The sequence below is a fragment of the Montipora foliosa genome, chromosome 8, assembly GCF_036669935.1.
Source record: "Montipora foliosa isolate CH-2021 chromosome 8, ASM3666993v2, whole genome shotgun sequence".
NCBI lineage: Eukaryota > Metazoa > Cnidaria > Anthozoa > Scleractinia > Acroporidae > Montipora > Montipora foliosa.
In genome coordinates, this window is record NC_090876.1 from 19,730,962 (window position 1) to 19,750,961 (window position 20,000).

The 20,000-nt window shown below is 39.6% G+C and overlaps 1 protein-coding gene and 1 pseudogene across 1 annotated transcript in view; both read right to left on the reverse strand.

The window, feature by feature from the left end:
- Positions 1-8,612: 8,612 nt before the first annotated feature.
- On the reverse strand, positions 8,613-19,172 carry LOC137968352 (uncharacterized; annotated as a pseudogene).
- LOC138013021 (histamine H2 receptor-like) overlaps positions 17,523-20,000 on the reverse strand; it is a 5,032-nt gene continuing 2,554 nt past the window's right edge. Inside the window, exon 1 of the mRNA XM_068859983.1 lies at positions 17,523-20,000. This exon is cut by the window's right edge and continues 2,554 nt beyond it. The gene's annotated coding sequence lies outside the window, so the exon portion shown is untranslated.

Here is a 20,000-nt window from a genome sequence, read left to right on the forward strand (position 1 = left end):
TTTAACTTAGGCTTGTCTCGTTCGAGGGTTAAAAAGGCGTTTACGGTTATGGTTAAGGGTATTTCAATTTCTTTAAGCTCATAGTAATAGAAAAAGAAAATTTAAGGTTAACGTGATCGACAAAATAAAGTTGACAGTTACTGTGTGAAAATACATTGTTTCGTTTGTTAGTCTTACGAAGCCTTCGTTTCATTCCGATCATGGGACTCATCAGAGACCTTTCTGCTTGGCACCCGCGTTGGGCATCACGCCCCCAAGTCCCGTTCGCTAACAAAATTGTGAACAGCAATCTCGCCTTCTAATCTATCGCATAAGGATTCCAGACCAGCACAAATTCACGAGATGACCTGATTTGACAATAACGTTGACAGGTGCTTGTGAAAGTACATTGTTCGTGGTTAGTCTAACGTTGATTCAACGAAAAAAACTACATTAGCTTTTCTGTGAAACCTTCGGGAAATTGGAACATTCATTGTTTCACTTGGGGACTTTAATTAGCTAGCTGGAAAACTAATTCCCAAACATTAATCCACACGTATTATGGATTCAACTCCTGCAACAAATGATAAAAGAATTAAACCGATTGCAAATCAAAGAAACTTGAATAGCAACTTTACTTCAGCCTGCGAACTATTTTTAGCATTAAGTTCATTCAAGTCTCTTTTACGTATTGAATGTAAACCATTGAAACGATCACTTATGTGTTGTTTGTGCGAAATGCATTGGACACCCAATTTTATAACGAAACGGTGAGAGTTTTGTTATATTCATGCGGAGAAGTAGGAAGAACGCTCTGTGTTTTCATAAACCTAACTAACAAGAACTAGCCTTCAGAGTATAGACTATTTTGCAAAACAACAAGCTGTTTTGACAGTAACCGGGCACCGATTTTTCTCAGTCCAATGTATTCCTAGTCCGTAGTACTTCAAACAAAATGGCCGAACTCTCAAAGACAGCATCTTTTAAAATATTTTGCAGCGTGTCCTGACATTTCCGTAGAAATGACATGTTGTTTTTCTCTCACGGAAAAAAATTATTAAACTTCTGAATTAATATATTTAATCTCCTGTTACGTAATGAGGCGTATCTTTCAACGGCTATAAACTAAAACGCAACGCTGCTTGCGTAGATCAGTATTGCCTTTGTTGTCTCGGAAGAATGGGCGAACTTGACTGGCATCGAATTTAACAAGCATATCCAAAGAAATGGCCTCTTCTACGCAATACTAACGACAACACGACTCAGAGCAGTCTATTTAATCATATAACCGTAGTCATTAACCCACCATCGCCTTGTCCATTCACAGTTGGGACTGAATATGTTGGTGATAGTTGCTATAAAAGAGCAAAGACCACCAGTCTTCGGGGCAAACGCGACCATTATGTTGGCATGTTTAGCAAGTAGTCACTGAAGTCTTGACAGGTTCTGACGGTCTCAGCCATCTATCATCATTTGGAAACTTATCCCAGTTAAGTGTGAACCGAGGGGAAAACGTTTTGCCGTTTTTTTTTTCAGTGTTTTAAATGGTTTTTCTGTTCCTGGTTGGCTCTTGCTCTTCGTGTCCTGCTCTCATGTGCAGTCGTTTGTCGAGAGACTGTTTGCGATTCAAATTGTCCGTATCGATATCACCAAGTTCTGACAAAAAGAAACATCAAGTTGGCAATCTGTTTTGTGGATATACAGTGTAAATGTCGTATTGTGCTGTATCAAATTGGTATACAAAAGTAGCCTTTATGGTATTTATGCTGCACACATACCCAGCGTGTGTAATTTTCGTTTCGTTGTTCTTACGCTGTACTATACTCTGAGAGCCGTCGACATAAAAAGCTCATTAAAGCTCAGTGCCTTTCACAGGAGATGTAGAAAGATTCTTAAAGGATAGCAAGGCGCTAAAGACACCTGTTCTAGTAGTCGCTGCTCTGGGCTGTGCATCATGCCCGAACTTTCTTCCTTGTACTCAGACATTACGTCAACGCAGTCAACTCTGTGTCAGAAATTGTTTTTACCTTAATTACAATGACTCTCTTCGTAATCCATTGATTTATTGCTGGCGCCAACGAGAACTACGGAAGTTCGTATTTAAACCATTGTCACATCACGCAGTGCTTCCCATAGATTAGAATTTTTCCATTTTGACTTGTTGGGAAACCTGACAAGAACCGTAGGTATACAAAATAAAACCCAGCATATCGAGAAAAGGAGACAAGCACTGGCGTTCTGGAGAATAAAATTTGTTTGTGCTCTGAGAGGCTTTTAACTGTCTGCTGTCAGTGCGAGGCTGGCACGGATAACAATTAATTGCCGCGTCGAAAAAATGATTTGGTTTGTGTAATATAGTTTTGTGACTACTGAGCATGCATGCCATCGCGTTGGTTTTTCCGAAGATAACTATGTGAAAATAGAATACAATTCGGAGCCACTTAGAGTACCAAAGTTCGGACTCTGCAACAGTACGATGATTTGCCGATAGTTCGCGAGGACTAACGAAATGCTCTGGTGCCTCGTTTTCCGTGAACGATAATCTGTAAAGAATAAAGTTCGCTGATTTGAGGTGAGCTTTTAATTCTTACAACACTTACTTCTCTCATCTTTCGGGTTTTGTTTCTAACCGACAAATTGAGCCAGTTTACGCGTTTAATTAAGCCGTTCAAGGAACGCAAAAGTCGTTTGAGCGGAGACATTTGTTGAATACTTAGCACGTGACTGTCAAACTGCAGATGGTTTCACAGCGAATCATCAAATTGGCAAGGTCTTCTGAAATTTTCTCTTTTGAAAATTAAAGATGACCTAGAAATAAATACTTTTTTAAGTTTCCAGTTCCGTGACGTCTTTCGTTTCGAAAATACGGCATTTTGAATTTCCTAAGTGTTACCTTTACAAGACACCATGATACCATGCTATTTGATTGAAAAACTGTCTATCCCTATGAATCTCAGCAGGCAGGTTGAGCCTTTCGAGAACATTAGGAGATGTATTCATACTCGTGTATTCACCAGTAACTCTCATTTCGATAAAAAGTCTGATGGTGTTCTCTACGAGGGTTTCAGATAATGCAGGCGAGCAAAAACAATTTTAAGACGTTCGCATTCTTGATGGCAGAACCACAGGCAGCCCAAGCTCTCTTTATGAACCACACAAGGAACACAATATGGCGTCGAATTATAAGGGTTTGTATGGGATTTCTACAAGCTATCCATGGAGGTAGTTAAAAGTGGAAATTTTCAATAAAAATGGCTTATCTTATTCATACGTTTGTTGTTTGCTCCTGGTGTCGTTATTTTACCGATTTAACTTGATTTAAGCGATTTTTTTAAACCTGGTTTTTCATACGTGTGGAGGAACATAAGCGCTCAACAATCGGCTACCACGTAAAGGATGAGCACGGAAAGGATCTTGAGACGAAGGGGGGAAGCAATTTCGAGATTTTGAAGCAGTGTCAGAGCAAACTCGACTGCTTGATTTTTGAAATGCTTTGTATTCGTAAACTTAAACCAAAACTGAACAAACAGTGACTCGATCCGCGCGAAGCTATTTACTTAATTATTTCACTTTTTATATTTTTTCTATCACTTTAGCGTTTTTTTCTTTAATCATTCATTCCGCAATTTTCGCAACCCCGTTGAAGTCCTGAATTTTTCAGGAGTCTCTACGCAATTGCAAAAATTGCGCTCATAACTGCGAAGATCGTAGCTTCACTTGAGTTCATATCCGCAGTTCATATATGATTCATTTCATATACCATTTCATCATTGTTTCTATGTACATATTTAGAGTTTTAGTCAGTATTCTCATTAGCATTATTATAATCGATTGCATACATTTAAGTGCATACAAACATATTTTACTTTTTAACTTGAAAATGACCGTCGAGCGGTCGAAACGTCGTTGTTTTTTAACATTAACTTTTATCGTGAAATCAGTTTCGAAAAGTTTGTTGATTCAAATTTATTTTAAGCTAAAGAAAAAGAAAATCAAGGCCATAGCGTGAAAGGGAAAAACTACTATAGCCTTTAGTGAGAATTTCCCGAAACTGGAACATTCAAGTCCACATGGCGGCACAGTAATTAGCTGGCAAAACGTATTCAGTCTTAATCCAGAAGCATTAACGAGAAAAACCGATTACAAATCAAAGAAACACGCATGAACGGCAACTTGACTTCATCCTGGCTAACCATTTTTAGCAGTTTTCAAGTTTCGTTTTCGTTAAAACTGCTTATAAGCCAGCCAACGATCACTCTTGAAGAAATATGTGGTGTTCTGTGAAATGACAACACTTTTTTGGCATTGTGTGCCAGTTTTGTAACAACATGCAGTGAGAGTTTATTATACTCATCGGAGCAGGAATAACGATCTGTTTTCATCTACCTTACTAGAGAGAAGAAGACTACTTAAAAACAACATAAATCTGTTTGAAAGTAGCCAGGCAGCTATTTTTTTCAGTCCAAGTGTAATCTTCCGTCGCACTTTAAACAAAAGACGGACCTCTTAAAGCCGAAAACTTTTAAAAGATTATGCAGCTGTTCTGAAGTTTGATGTCGAAATGACGTGTTGTTTTTCTCTCACGAAGATAAAATTATTCAACTTCTGAATTAGCTAGTTAATTCCTTATCCTGTAAGGCGTACCTTCAACGGCTATGAACTAAACAACAACGCTACTTTTGTAGGTTAGTATTGCCCGTCTCGTAGAATGGCGAACTTGACTGCCTCGAATATGACAAACATTACCAAAGAGATGGACTCTTCTACGCAAGACGAAACACAACAAGCCTACAGAGTTGTCTACTTAATCTTTAACATAACCATTAACACCATCGCTTGTCCATTCACAGTTGGACTGAATACGGTGATAGTTGCTATAAAAAGAAGACCCAGTCTTCAGAGTAACGCGAACATTATGTTGGCATGTTTGGCAGTCACCGACGTCTTGACAGGTCTGACGTCTCAGCCATTGTTCATCATTTGGAACTTATCCCAGTTAGTTGATACAGAAGAAAACGTTTGCCGGTTTCTTCAATTTTTTATGGTTCTTTTTTCCCTGGTTGTCTCTTTCCTCGTGTCTGCATCTCATGGCAGTTGTTTGCGAGAGACTGTGTGCGATCAAATTTCCGTATCGCTACCACCAAGTTCTGACGAAAAGAAACATCAAGTTGGCAATCTTGTTTTCTTGGATGTACAGTGGTACATGTCGTATTGGATTGTACCAAATTGATAAAAAAAGTAGCCTATACGGTGTATTTGGAGCACATATAGCAATAGCGAGTGTAGCTTTCGTTTCGTGTTCTTACGCTGTCCTGTACTCAGAGACCCGTCGACATAAAAAGATGATTAAAGCTCAATGTCTTTCGCAAGAAGATGTAGAAAGATTCTTAAAGGAAGGCAAAGCGCTTAAGACAACTGTGTTGGTATTCGCTGCACTTGGACTGTGCATCTTACCCGGGATTTTATTCCTTGTATTTAGGAATTTTGATAACAGACTCTATTTTTTAAAGGAAATGGTTTGGACCTTAGTTACGATTAATTCGCTTCTTAATCCATTGATTTATTGCGGCGCCAACGCGAACTAAGGAAGTTCGTTTTCAAACCTTTGTTACAAGCAGTGCTTCCCGTAGATTAGAATTTGTCCATGATGAATTGTTGTTAAACTTGGCAAGAACTGTAGTACGAAATAAAACCTTTCGAGAAAAGGAGCCACGCACCAGCGTTCTGGGGAATAAAGAAATAACTTATTTGTTAGCTGCCATATTTTAAGTGCTCTGAGATTTTTAATTGTCTGCTGTTACTGCTAAGGAGGGAGGGGATAACAATGTATTACCGAATCGAAAAGACGATTTGGGAATATCGTTTTTGACTTTTGGATCCCATTTGAAAAATGGAAGAGGTAGTCTTAAAACAAGCATAGAAACCAGTGCATGTCAGTAAAACTCTAGAAAAGCCTGTCGCGTGGTATTATCACGCTACCGTGAAGCCCACGAAAATTTATTCCATAATTTTTACGACATACTACTGAGAAAAAAAGGGGAACTTTCAACAGGTTTTTTTTTTTTTCTTTTTTTTCAAATGCGTCAGATTTAGTCCGGCAGAATGTAGCGAGCAAACAAGCTCTTCCGTTGAAAATGGCGAGTAATCGAAATGTAATGGCTTGGTAACTAGTCACCAAATCCTTATATTTCGTTCGCGCGCCATTTTCAACTGAAGAGCCTGCTTGCAGGGTAAGCAGAATTGAAAAGTAATTGTGAGTTTCGTGGTAAAGCACCAAATTCGGCAAAATTATAGTTTATGACTGGTAAGCAATATTGTGTGTGGTATGGAGCCCATCGAGGTGTACCTGTTAAAAATAAAAATACAGGTTGGATTTAAATTCAGGTTAACTTTTCAACTTACGTTGCTTTTTCCAGCCTAGGTCAATTTTTTCAATCTAGGTTATGATGAACTGTCCAGAAAAGAGTTTTCCCTTTCTTGGGGGATGTAATAAAAAAAAAATGGGCCTGGATTTTTAGTGGAGCATATTAAAAAAAATGAACAAATAATTCCTTTGCCTTCCGTCCTTCTTCCACTTACCGTCTCTCCCTTTCCTTCTCTTCTTCTTCACTGTTTCTTACATTACTACCAACGAACTGTGTCACTTACCTTGAGCTTCCACAACATTCCATGCCTCTCCAAGGATTCGAACCCTCGCATCATCTCCTCTGTATTGACAGCTAAGCCATCGAATCATCAACTAAAATCTGCTACATATTTTTTCTAACAATGGGTTTAAGCTATTTCCAAGCCTTCATGACAACCAGCATTTCGCACATAGGATTGAAAAAAATCAGCTCATCCAAAGTTATATGGAACAAATTGTCAAAGAGAGTGGTTTACTTCTTCTTCAACCAAGTGACAGCGTACGCATGTGATAGCAGACAAAGGGTTTGCAATTAAGGACTTACTGGAATCTTTGGATGTCTCCTTGAATATCCCTCCAAAGTGAGACTCAAATAGATAGCTTACAAGACAGGAAGTCAACGAAAGAAGGAGAATTGCTGCAGTTCGAATCCATGTTGAAAGAAAAATGGAACAAATCAAAAACTTTAGAATATTGCAAGGTATCATCCCTGCCACTGAGTGGCATAATGCTAACAACGTAGTGTTAGTTTGCGCAGCCCTTACCAACCTTCAGCCTCCTCTTGTGAGTTCAGTGTCATTACCATCCTCTTAATGATTAAGGAAAGTCATTTGGGAGGATTACGGTGAAAACCCCAGTCAGCTTCATATGTTCCACAATGTGATTTTTTTTAGTGGGGAAAATACCATATGAAGGCTTTCCCGTAATATGGACATGTTATTTTGTAAATCGTGAAATTTATTAAAACACGTATATTACTGTTGAGTTTTGCAATGCCACTGTCTATGAGGATGCTAGCTTTCTTCATGTGCTGTGGAGCAGAGTGACCTGTGACACTGAAAATTAATGTGAGCTTACAATTAATACATCGTAACACAGCAAACAAAAAATCTTACAATGATTCCGAAAAGATTACTCTGACTCTCAAGACCAAGTTGAACTCGTGGGTAAGCAAGTTCATACATCATGACAGAATCAAAAAACCTTTCAAGTTTTTCCAATATAGGAGACTAAAAATGTTCTTCAAATTTAACTTTTTCATGAAAATGTCTCCATTAGCTCCCTTGATGATAAGAATTCCCCATTGTGATTCCCTGACGAACATTTGCTGGTAAAGCTGAAAAAAGCACTTGTGCTTTTTGTTAACCAGTAGACTAGTATAGTTGCCTTTATTTCCTTTCACACAGATGTTTTGTCTTAGTAACAAATCTCGTAATGTCTCATTTTCTTTTACTTGCAAATATTTAAACTCAGCCACACCTGGGGATTCCTCTGATGGGTTTTGAATTATTCGATCAGGACTTGATCCCGAAAACTCATGCGTCTTGCTTATTAAGAGCCCACACTTCGTCAAAGAAAAACCATGTTTTCCATCAGCCTCCATTTTGGAAAGAAATGTATCTGCAATGTCATCCGCCTTTTCCAGACCTTGACGCATGGCAGAAGTCTGAGGTAACCTGTCACCTTGTAGTAGTTCTTTGAGAGGCCTTTGAAGGAGATGCAGTAAGTTTAAGGCTGGCTACACATTGGCATTTTGATGCAGTTATTCTTCCTTTGCCATGCAAATACCAATTGAAATCTTTACACTGTAGCCTTGTTTTGTTTTCAACAAGCTGAATTTCCTTCTCAGTAAAAATTAGTTTTCTCTTTATTCCCATGGCTTTCTCCTTTATGTCACTGATACTTGGGGGAAGAGCACTAAATGGACATATGCAACCCAAGTGACAAAGTTGTGCATGATTTGAGTTTACTGTGCTTTGTTCATGTGAGTGCTGTTCAGGTACTATTTTTAGGGAAGAACTAGATAGATCCTCATAAACTAGAGAGCTTGAAACTTCCTCATACGCTCCAACGTTTAAAATCACTTGCAATGTCATCATCTGATGGAACAATGTGCTTTTCAAAGGCCGTGAATAAAGCACTTTGAGGATTTACCCTTCGTAGATCATCTAAAAGCTTAGGAAGGAACAGGCTTTATACACGTTAGTGTTGGGAACTGCTGTCCTTCTTAGTATTTCCCGTATCTGTGCTTGATTGGCCTCATCTCATCAATACGCTTGGACTAAGCTTCCTTTTGCATGGCTTGTTCCACTCAGAGGGTTTGGATGTGCATGTAACACTTTCTGTAGTAGTGTCATTGTCGCCCTTTCCATAGTCTTCTAGAGCAAACATTAGTGCTGGTATATGATTACAGGCCTCACCTAACCTGAAGTGAGAGCAGTGTTAGGGTTCAGCTGTGAGAAATCAGGTATCCACCCTTCTAAGGGAGGGAATATTAGAAGTACCTGGACGGGCCGGGGTGTGGGGAAGTTATCACAGTAAGAATGTTTTTAAAAGGCAACTTGTCCGTGAGCCTTATTTTTCCCTGAGATAAAGGCCAATTTTTTTAGACAGAACCTCCACTAGCATGATGTTTTTATAAGTGACAATTCTCCTTTGCATTTTTTTGGGCGGGGGGGGGGAGGATAATTGTCACCCCCTTCATCTCGTCCAGTTCTCATTTATTGTCAGAGGCGTGAAGCTCTTCAACCAGTCTGCTCAAATGTATCCTACATGGTTATAATACGTTTGTATACAATCCTAGGAGAACAGTACTAGTCGTAGGATGTGTCCAGATTCGCCATGTATACCATGCTGATAAGATTACAATAAAAGGACGTAGTTAAAAGAAAGTAAACCTCGTTTACATACCCTGCTGTGCAAATACAATTTGCTGAAAACAATTTCGCCGTTTCCTTTACAATCGACGAGACCTACATGCTGTAAACTCGGTCTTGAGGCATTGATGACAATACCTTGGATTTCACAAAGCAGTAGCCACTCCTGTCTTTGATAAGACTTAAACTAATGTCTTGTACATGACCATCCTTAAAAAAAACTTGAAAGCTTTCAATGACAATGACAATGATAGTTTTCCGGAGAAGTGTCTCACTTGGCTTGCTTTGTTCTGCGGGTTCCATACCAAGAATCAATAGCTTGTCTGAATTTTGCTCCTGACTGCATCAGTCTTCTAGTCTGAATACCGTCGTAACTCATTTGTTCCAAAGATATTGCGTGGTTTTAACTTCGGGAATCATAGATTGGAACAACAATAAAAGCAAGGTGACACAAGCTAACACCAACCCGGTGTGGCCAACACATCATGCATGCGCACAACCATTTCACCCGGTCAGTTAGCAGCCATGGACAGCTGTTTCGGCCTTTTGGGCCTGATCAGCATGGCGTAGCTAACATACCAGGCGGGTGTGTTTAGCACCCCTTTAAGTGGCAGCCTCACATGCCAAACATGTGGTAAGCTGGGTTGGGAACAGCAAAACTGTTCTCCCACGGCAAGCGTGTGGGAAGGTGGATCACATTAAGAGATCGGTGTGTCACGTAAATAAATTGGAGCTGTTTTTAGAGCTTGTTGTTTGGAAGACGAGTAACATGGGCTTGGAACTTTAGGAATCGTTTATCAATGAAGTCTTAAAGTTTCTTAAAACACCTCATGTCTTCGCTTTTGTAAAATTTGCAACTTCCATAAACGAGGTAGTTTTTGATTTCGGTATAAGTTATACGGGAAAGCTTTGATAGATCTTGCGACCAGTCGGTTCAGCGTCTTTGGGTTCGGAAGGACTACTGAGTGAGTTTGAAGTTTTTGTACGGCTCTCTTTTCTTGCTGCCCTTTCTCTCTGGTTTCTCTTTCCACGGTTGTTTCGATTATTAGTTCTTGCTTTCGACCTGTTGTTTTGATTCCGCGTGCTTTCAGCCATTTTTGCACATCGTCTTTGCGTGGCGTGACTGAAACAAATCCACTTCCGCCATATTGAAAGTGTACTTACCAAAGCCTCGCTTTCGCGCCAAACAATCCCAGTGTCCTTTACGTTGCATTGATCTTGGGTAGAGCATCGCACCAGTATCGCAAAGGACATGGGTTCGAATCCCGTTCAAGCCACCTAAATTTTTCAGGTTTCTATTAGAGACAATTGCTTAAATTTCCCAGATAAGTGCGAGAATCACTTCTCTCCTTCAGAAGAGGTGAATTGTTATTTAGTATCACCCAACTAGTGGACTAATGCAAATGCTACATTTTGATTGGCTACGCTACTTGAGGACTATTAGTAATAGTCCTCGAGTAGCGAAAAGCGTGACGCTTTCTTTCGTTTTATTCCCAAATAAATATATTTTCAACTTACATTTGCTAACTTTATTATAGGCCTTTTCTGTCCGACTAGTTTGGTGATACTAAAACAATTAGACCCTTCGCCCTCAAGGGCCACGGGTCAATATCCCTATTGTCCCTATTGACCCGTAGCCCTTGCGGGTTACGGGTCTAATTGTTAAATAGTTAAGAGAATATAATGCAAGAGAGCGACCCCTTTATTAGATCCTCTCACGATGAAGAGTGTTTAAAATTTGTTCAGTATTAGCCCTATGTCATACGGCGTGGTTATTTCAAGGACGACGAACTATTAGTCAGTTCGGTTTGAAAATGGACAGCGCAGTCAAGGTAACAAGAGACACCGGTATATAAAACCTTTGCAGGACGGGCGGAATCTATAAATAAATTTCAAATAATTATCATGGAGCACTGGGGTTCGCTCTCTTACCTCGTATTCTCTTGTTATAGTGACGCCTTTTCGCAACAGAGACCGGGCGATATGTCGAGGGCTCCTCGTGGTCTTCATCTTTCAACAGTGGTATACCTTCGGCTGCTTCATGGTGCAGAATGGCTATACTCTTGTCTCACTTGAACTCCCATGTGGGTTCTTAATAGACTCCAATTGGTTGCGGTTAGTCTCTTACGAATGCAAATCTACAGGAAAATAACTGTCCATCAAATATACAAGCAGAGTTACAGACAGTAGATTTCCGAACAAATCCGTTCACTCCGAATAGTTTGAAAGAGAATCCTGCATCTCATTTGCAACATGATTCAGCTACAGCTTTAGCCTAGTTCCCACTTGTGTAATAAGGACAAGCGTAAGCATGCATAAAAAAAATGTGTGGGAACCGGCTCGAAATGAACGAGGAATAGGCATCAGCGTAAAGCGCAAGAAAGGAAACATTTTCCTTTCCTTGCGCGTATGCTTATCTCACTGTTGTGGTTATCATTTCAGAAGTGGAAACCGCAGGGGTTTCATTAGAAGCCGGTCATCGGGGGTATACCGCCGTCTGTTTGTCAGAAATGTGTTTCTCACCGCTGGCTACTCTGCCTTGATTTTCACTCAAACCCTTGTAAAAGATAAGAGTGACCGCCGCTTACATTGATTAGCCCAGTCATCTACCGCAAAAGTTATTGAAACCCCTGGAACTGGCGTGAGTTTGCACAAGCTTGAAGATTAGCACGCCATCTTGAATCTTACTTGATTTTCTCGGACGTTACTAGGCTTGCGTATGTCAAATTTTCGTCTGCTTGTCTCACTGTGTAAACGTCACAAGCTCATCCTTGTGCTTACGCTTGTGCTTATCGCAAAGTGAGAAACACGCTTTAGTGGCCGGTTCGTTATGTTGTGTCATGAGCATTTTTATCACATTTTTATTAAGCCTATTGTGGACTGCAGACCTCTCGTTGCGACCAATTTTTATCACTTTTGTAAATTGTAATGACAGAGAATTTCACATTTTTTGTCTTCGTTCCCGTCATGTTTCATTTTACATCATTCAGAGCTGAGAAATCATCACGCATGATTCACGCGAAACATGCTTGGCTTAACTTTAATTACGTTCTGGGCGAGCCAAACTCTCCTGTTTTTTTTTCTGTTTGAAAATGGTCGAAAATTGCTACCTTAGCATTAACAACTTGTTTCTTCGCGTTTTCCTCTGACAAAGTGCTCCCCAAGGAACATAGTAAGTGGATGATTCACCACAAAAAAGCAGCATGCAGCATTATGTCAATTCGGCTATTCTTAACCTAAAAATGCAAATATCTGCTGTTTCACTTGGTGTAAAGAGTTACTGACCTCATCTTTATTTTATTCAAACCGATATGTCTCTTAAGCAAGCTTCGATGACACCGAAATATGAAAAAATAATGCATATTTATGAGAAAAATGGCTCATTATCTCGGGGTAATCACAGTAAATCAAAAGTTCCAGGTAAATCGCTTTTCCAATTCCAAACCATCCTGACTCAGTATTTGAATTTACTAAATTACCAAACTTTTACAGCTTACTTAACATGAACAAGAAACGAAAATTTGACTATGCGCATACGACATTTTTACTTCCCATATAAAATTTCTCTAAAATCCTTCGAACTTTAACTCAAATTTCCAAAAGTTTCACCATGTTTATTTTGCTTTTTGAACGTCTCGATTGAAAAAGTGCAATGTTATCGTTATTTTGCAGCTTACAAGTTGGCACTTGCTTGGGAACCCCTTCATGCTGAAACGCCACCCAAATAAAAGTCCTTGACAGAGTCCAATGCCGCTTTAAAATCAATGAAGTTTGCATACAACGGTAGATTAAATTCCAGATAATTATGTATGACACATTTCAGAGAATACAACTGATCAATACACGATCGCCCTTTTCTGAAACCACATTGGTTTTCCCTAAATATAGATTCCAGTCCCCCATCCAATCGTTTGAGCAGTATAATCTGTTAGAAACAGTCCTAAGAAAATACGCGCGCTGATTGGTTAAAAATCCTTTTTCTACAACTCAATGCCGGAGACACAGAACTAGCACGAGCTGTTGACGTAGTCATGGCGCGAGCAAAGAGAATTTACATTTTGATAATTAGAGTTAACAGGTTATTTTCCTTTTTCTCGTCGCGTTGTTTTCTAGAAGAAAGAGAAAGCATGTACTCCGTGTTTCTATGGAGTTATAGAAACACTCGTGAAAGGTTGGGAGAACTCGAAAAGCTGTGGAAACACTCTCCTGCGGCTCGTGTTCCCTCAGCATTTCTCGTTCCCCCAAACTTTTACTCGTGTTTCTGTAACTCGATAGAAACACGGTACATGTTTTCTATTTCTTAAATAAAATTTTGATGGTGTCGACCTGAGCATAATCCCACGATTGTTACTACAATGTGAAGTGTCTCCTTTCTTTCCAATCACTGTAATGGCTCCCTTGAACCAATCATCTGGTATTTCTTCATTGCACCATACTTTGTCAAATATACACTTTAGCCATGGTACTCTACCAGGTGCGCCATACTTCAGCTGTTCATTTGTAATATTATCTATTCCGGAACTCTCGTAATTCTTAAGCCTTCTTAGCGCATCTGATATTTCACCTGATGGAGGAGGACCATCTTCGTCAGACAAGTCAGGAAAGCCACGGATAATTTCTTCATCACTTAATACTTCTGGTATATACTTCTTCTCCAGCTGAGCCCCACTGTTCTGCTGAAGGATTCAGAAGTTCTTCGGTGCTCTAGCCACCTCTCAACCATTAGATGTTTATCAGAGATTAATTTTCCGTCTTTTGCTCTCACGGCACTTGGGGTTTGTGAAGATTTGTTATTAATCTGACGAATTATTTTCCAAACTTCTCGCTGCAGTCCATGTTAATTAGCTGCTCCTTCTATTTCATTGGCCAGATTTTCAACCCACCTATGTAACGAAATGCTCGCGTGCTTTCAAAGCCTACTACCGGACATCCCAAAAATCACCATCGGGAATGACCAACTCGAAAGAGTGACTATTTAGAAGGTACGTAATTGTGTCCACGGAACAAATGATCTGAAATGTAAAGATCATATCAACGCCGTCACCAACAAGGCAGCAAAACGTATCTACCCTATATAAGACTACTCAAACGAGCTGGTGTGGCTGCTAACGAACTTGTCCACATTTACATAACATCCATCAGATCTGTTATTGAGTATGCAGAGCCAGCATGGTTTTTCCCGTCTACTGGATACCTCAGTCATTGGTCATCTGGAAGCGATGCAGAGATGTGTGCTAAGAGCAATCTTTCCACACTGCAAATATTCTGATGCTTTAAGTAATGTTTTAAAAACGAGCAGCCGTGTTTTATCGGGGCTTAAAACACGAGGCGTAGCCGAGTGTTTTTAGACCCGATAAAACACGAGCTGCAAGTTTTTTGGACGGCCTAAAAAACATTCCACAAAGACCGTGTCCCTCTGGACTCAAAACAATGGTTCAAAATGTGAGAGGTGAATATTAGCATACAAGAAAAACAAGCTATGCCTTATTAGTATTCTTTATATAAAGAATACTAACGAGGAGTGTTTTATCAGGATATAAAGCTCATACACGTGACGTTTTATCGGTGTTTTGATAGGCGGTTAGGCTCATGCATTATTAATGAGTTTTTTTAACGATGGCTAATACACCAACTATCGAACATTGCCTTTACGCCAGTACTACGTCATACTTCAAACAAATGGAGAACAAGGGGCACCAGCTCAACCACTTGTTCCTACAGCGCTACAAAAACCAGCACTCCACAAGCTACCATGCTAAAATCACTCTGCAGACACCTTTCTTGTCATCTTCAGCAACTTGATGCCACGCCAGTTGTTGTAGTGGATCAGATCGCGTTTGGCAGCTTGATTAAGGCAGGCTTGCTGCAAGCATCTGTGGGAGTATTCTAAAGTCAAACGAGTCACTCCTTCCCTGATGAAGCATATTATAGTGGAATATGGTCTATCAGGAATTCAAGCCATCAACTGGGGTATTGCTTACGAAAAAGAGGAAGTGAAAGCATTTGAGACAGAAACTAAAGTGGCTGTCAGAAGGACAGGCCTGTCTGCAATCTCTCTCCTTGGCTAAAAAGGTTCCCCGTATTTTCCATGATAACTTTTGATATTTTCAATTTCACGCCGAAGATGGCAGAACATGGATCCCAGTCATTTTCTGCTTCATAGTTGAATGTAAGTTCGACGCAAGCGTTTACGTGGGATGTCTTTGTAAAATGTAAAGTTTGGTTGCAAATGTCACTGATCCCTCAAGACGACTGAGAGTCGGATGGGACGTGGTCAAAGTGCCAAGGTAGGTTAAGTATGATGATAATCGAACATTTCCCTTGCTACTTCAAGCGCTTTCATGAATCAATCTCTTGCGTATGTGCTCACATTAAAAAAAAAAACAATTTTAGTTACAATTATTTAGACCTATTTACAGTGGGAACCGAAAATAAGGGCAAGAGGTATAATATTCCCGCGTTCATCGCTGTTCTGTCGCGCTTGATCGAAAAAATTGATTTCAAAGGAGGATCAAGTTGCTGGCTCTCAGAGCAGACGAAAATCACTTGAAGGATACTTTCTTCTGCGAATTCAGTCTGAGAAAGCAATAACTCGAAGTTGTTTTCACTGAGAAGTCAATGTGAGCTTTCCCAATGACCTTTCGTTGTTTGTCCGGCATGTCAATATCAAGCCAAGAGTTTTGTGAAAAGCACTTGGCGATATCTGACTACGATGAAAACGATATTCTGCCACAGGTCTCTTGCGTAATAAACATCATTTAAGTGTCCAATGTATTTAGCGCTGCGGCTAAATCAAAGATTGGTTTTTGAGAAGAAGGGAAAACTGAAGGACCCGGAGAAAAGCCTCTTGAGAAAAGTAGAGAACCAACAAATTCAACCCTTATGTGATTGAACCGGGCCACATTGGGGGTTTCTCGTCCCTTTTTTCTGTAGTAGACTGGACGTTCTACCCGTTGTAGCTTTCAAAAGAGTTTTCAGAACCCTGTTGTAATCATTAAGATTCGCTGCACAATTAATACACATTTCCTCCCTAGAGAAACCAATTCGCTCAAGATCTTCCTTCCCAGCCAGTTGTCTATGCGATCTCTCAGTCAAAGTTTTTCCGGCCACTGTGCGTTGTATGGCCTCGATTTCTTTACTTTTATTTTAAATGTCTTACATATAAAGGTAGCCTTTCCTACAAACTTCATTCCCCAATTACTTTGAAGTCATTGATAACCAGACGTTCGCTACATATCGCCTTAGATGACTTGCCTTTTTTCTTCATCGGGAGCAACCACAATTATCTGCCAAATGCATCCAATCACGTACACTAAAAACATGCACACCCTTCCTTCATGCTTAAGTGCTGAATTTGAACGGTCTTTTCGGTAACTGATCTTGGCTTAACTTTATCGGTTAACTTAATATTATTTTATGCGGTACATTAGTTCATTATAGGGCACCAGTTTTTAAAGCAACACTGGCTATTGAAGATTTCTTGACAATCTGTTTTGCATCAAAGTTCAGCCGGGGAAGGTGTAGCTACTGCTACTTTGAATTTTTCACGCGCCAGAAACACCAGAGTCTCGAAGGGCGTAAAAAAATCCAGGAATCCGGAATCAGACCAAAACCAGGAATGCAAAACCCAATATATATATTTTCGGTTTTCGCATGACGTCACGGCTGCCATGTTAGAGTCTCTAAACAAAGAAACGGCGGCCATGTTGGAGGCCCGACCAAATCCTCGGGGAATTGAACTCTATTATTATGCAAACGTTTTCTTTTGTTTTCGTTGAAAAACATGGCTGTTGATCACGTGAGTAAAAGCCAACATAAGACAGAGAGCATGTACTCTTCGTATTTGCTCAGGAAGCCCTAAAATGACAACTTGGGTTTTGGGTCGAAACCCATTCTCGTCACCAGAGCCTTGGATCGACCCAAGGTTTTGGGAAACTCTATGTAGGAGAGCATGCGCCTTAGGGTTCTTATAACCAAAAATTGGCTATTTGAAGTTTATGGCGCCTGCTCACTCCTCGTGCTAACGTGAATGCACCAATTAGAGACGCGTTTGATTGTTCTTCACGAAAACAAATGAGAACACACTTTGTTTCAGGGTTCCCCAAAGCTTTTCTCTCCCGCAGTCAAGAGAATTGGTCAAAACCCAGCGCGAAACATTTTGCGTATTAAGCGCACATGCGCAGAAGCATCTACAGATCAATATTCGAATTGTTTTAGTAGAAATCCACTCACATACTACCTTTGAATTCCAATTTTTATTGATTTTGAAAGATTTGCTCCCTGAAAATGAAAAACGTAAGCGTGCCTAATTTACATAATACCTGGGCCCGACACTGTGACGTTTTGAGACGAACTTATGTTTTGGCAATTTGCAGTAATTATTCGCGATCATAACTGCAATCATTTGAAACTGTACGGGATACATGTGATCTAAATGTACTTTGAAACTAGTCCTAACGTGAACAAAGTCAAGAGAATCGAGAGTTCATAAATCATTAGTGTTTTTTGAGAGAACAGTAATTGAGTTGTTTACGATACTAACTGAGCAGCCGTGGAAGTTGAATGAACATGGATTGCTGCACCACTGTTGGTTGTTGTCAACCTCTTCTTCAGCCATTGCTTTGATTTTGTTCAAAACACCGGCTTTTTGACTACTTTATCTATCAATCAATAGATAGCGAGTAGTGAGCCAATCAGATTACGGTATTCGTAATAATAAGTGAGATGTCTTCTACTAACAAGGTTTAGTGAGCCGGTAAAGGCTCTCAGATTAGGTTACATGAGAGTGCTACTAAAGATAAATAAAAATGCATAATAGCCAAAGGAATAGACTGTGTGACAGGCCAAAGGAGGCGAAATGAGAGGAAAATGGCAAGGGACTTAAACTTAAATCGTTTTTCCCTCCCTATGCCCATACATAGCCTGTCTTACAAAATTTGTTTTTTGTTTCAAAAACCCACTTCATTTTTTAAATATAATATTGATTCGACAAAGACTCCTCCTATCTGATCGAAAAGCACACGTATTGCCGGTTTTCACTGTCACACCATCATCAAAACCATTCAACAAATAAATCCAAGAATCAAAGAGATAAAAGAAGATGAATATTGAAACAGTCTCACAAAGGTTCAGGTCTGTGCGATGTTTCGTGCGGGAGATATTCGAAGAAATGTTTTACTCAAATTTATAAGGCTTTGTATGGAGACGCCATGTTTGTGTCCCTCTCAGGGGCACAAATATGGCGGCCGGAAGCTGACAAAAACATATGTCATCGAGTTTTGCTATAAAAAGCCAGTAGTCGTCTTCTGAGGGCTCATAAACATCTATGTGAGTACTTATTCTCACACAAGGACTGTTCAGATTGCAAAATCTCAGCAGATAAGTCACTTTTTTAGCCTACGTGATAGCATTCTCGACCTCAATTTTAATATCGTGTCACGCAAAAGCTTAGAAATTCAACCTTGCTTTATTACAAGACGAAAAACGCTATCAAACTGAAAATTTGTGAAGACAAGTCTTCAGTTGTTCTAATAACTAACTAAACTAAAATCTCAAACGGATTGATAATTCCTTATTTTTTAGTTTTGATGACGTCACGTGAAAACCAAGAGGAGGTCAAATGGAGGTCAATTTATGATTCTTTTGTCCAAGTGCAAATTAGCCTACCAAGCCTCGATACCATACAGTGAATTAAAAAGAATTCTTACTCTAAAATGAGGCTTGGTTTGCACTTGGACAAAAGAATTATAAATGTGACCGCCATTTATGAATAAGGTCTAATTCTTCTCAGACTCTAGGATGATGCTACACTTCATTAAAATCACTGTAAAATCTCTCACATAAATGTCAGTGGCTTCAATGTTGATATTCTCGATAATTTCATCTCGATCACGCTCTTTCATTTCTGGCATCTATTTTGTACCACGACCATTTTTTTATGATTGACAAGCTCTCGTGACACGGTCATCATGCAAAGGGCCTATTGAGCCCCTCTTTCAGCCGTTTCTTTCGATTTTGTATACGTAGTATCCACCTGCACCAATTACACGGGCGTGTTGTGCAGCGTATAACTCTGAACTGTGGGAAGCCCGGATTTAAGTTTATCTTTAAGCAATTTACTATTTTGAGAAAGTAAGTGCCCGTACACTACTTTCAGTACTTGTTATCTTTCTTGTTCTTGTCATGACGGCGGCACTCTGTTTTTGAATTTTCGTACTTATATCCTGTAACATTTAAATAACTTGAGATGAAAATGAAGCACTGTGCTAATATCCATCCCACAGATATAACCATGGCCACAATACACGCCGGATAACATCACTTCAAAAACATGTGTCCGGAAATGCAAAATTAAATATCGTGATGTGTTTACGTCATCTCAGGAAACAACAAAAAGTAAAATACTGACATAATTTTTCAAGATATCATGAAACATCTATTTTTGAACACGAAGGCCAACCATAAGAGTTATTTTCATCATGTAGTAAAAACGTCTGAAGGAAATAAATTCCATAGTTTTTTCATTTTTATCATCACTAAGAATCTATCTTTTTAGGCTTAATTAAACGAGATGACAAGGAAGCACTTGACCCCACAGATATTATCATGGATGCGTTATTCACGCCTGATCGCTTCAAAACATCTGTCCGGAAATGCAAAATCCAATAATAGTGATGTGTTTCTCAGGAAACGACAACAAAAAGTGGAATACTGACATATTTTCTCGAGATATCTTGAAA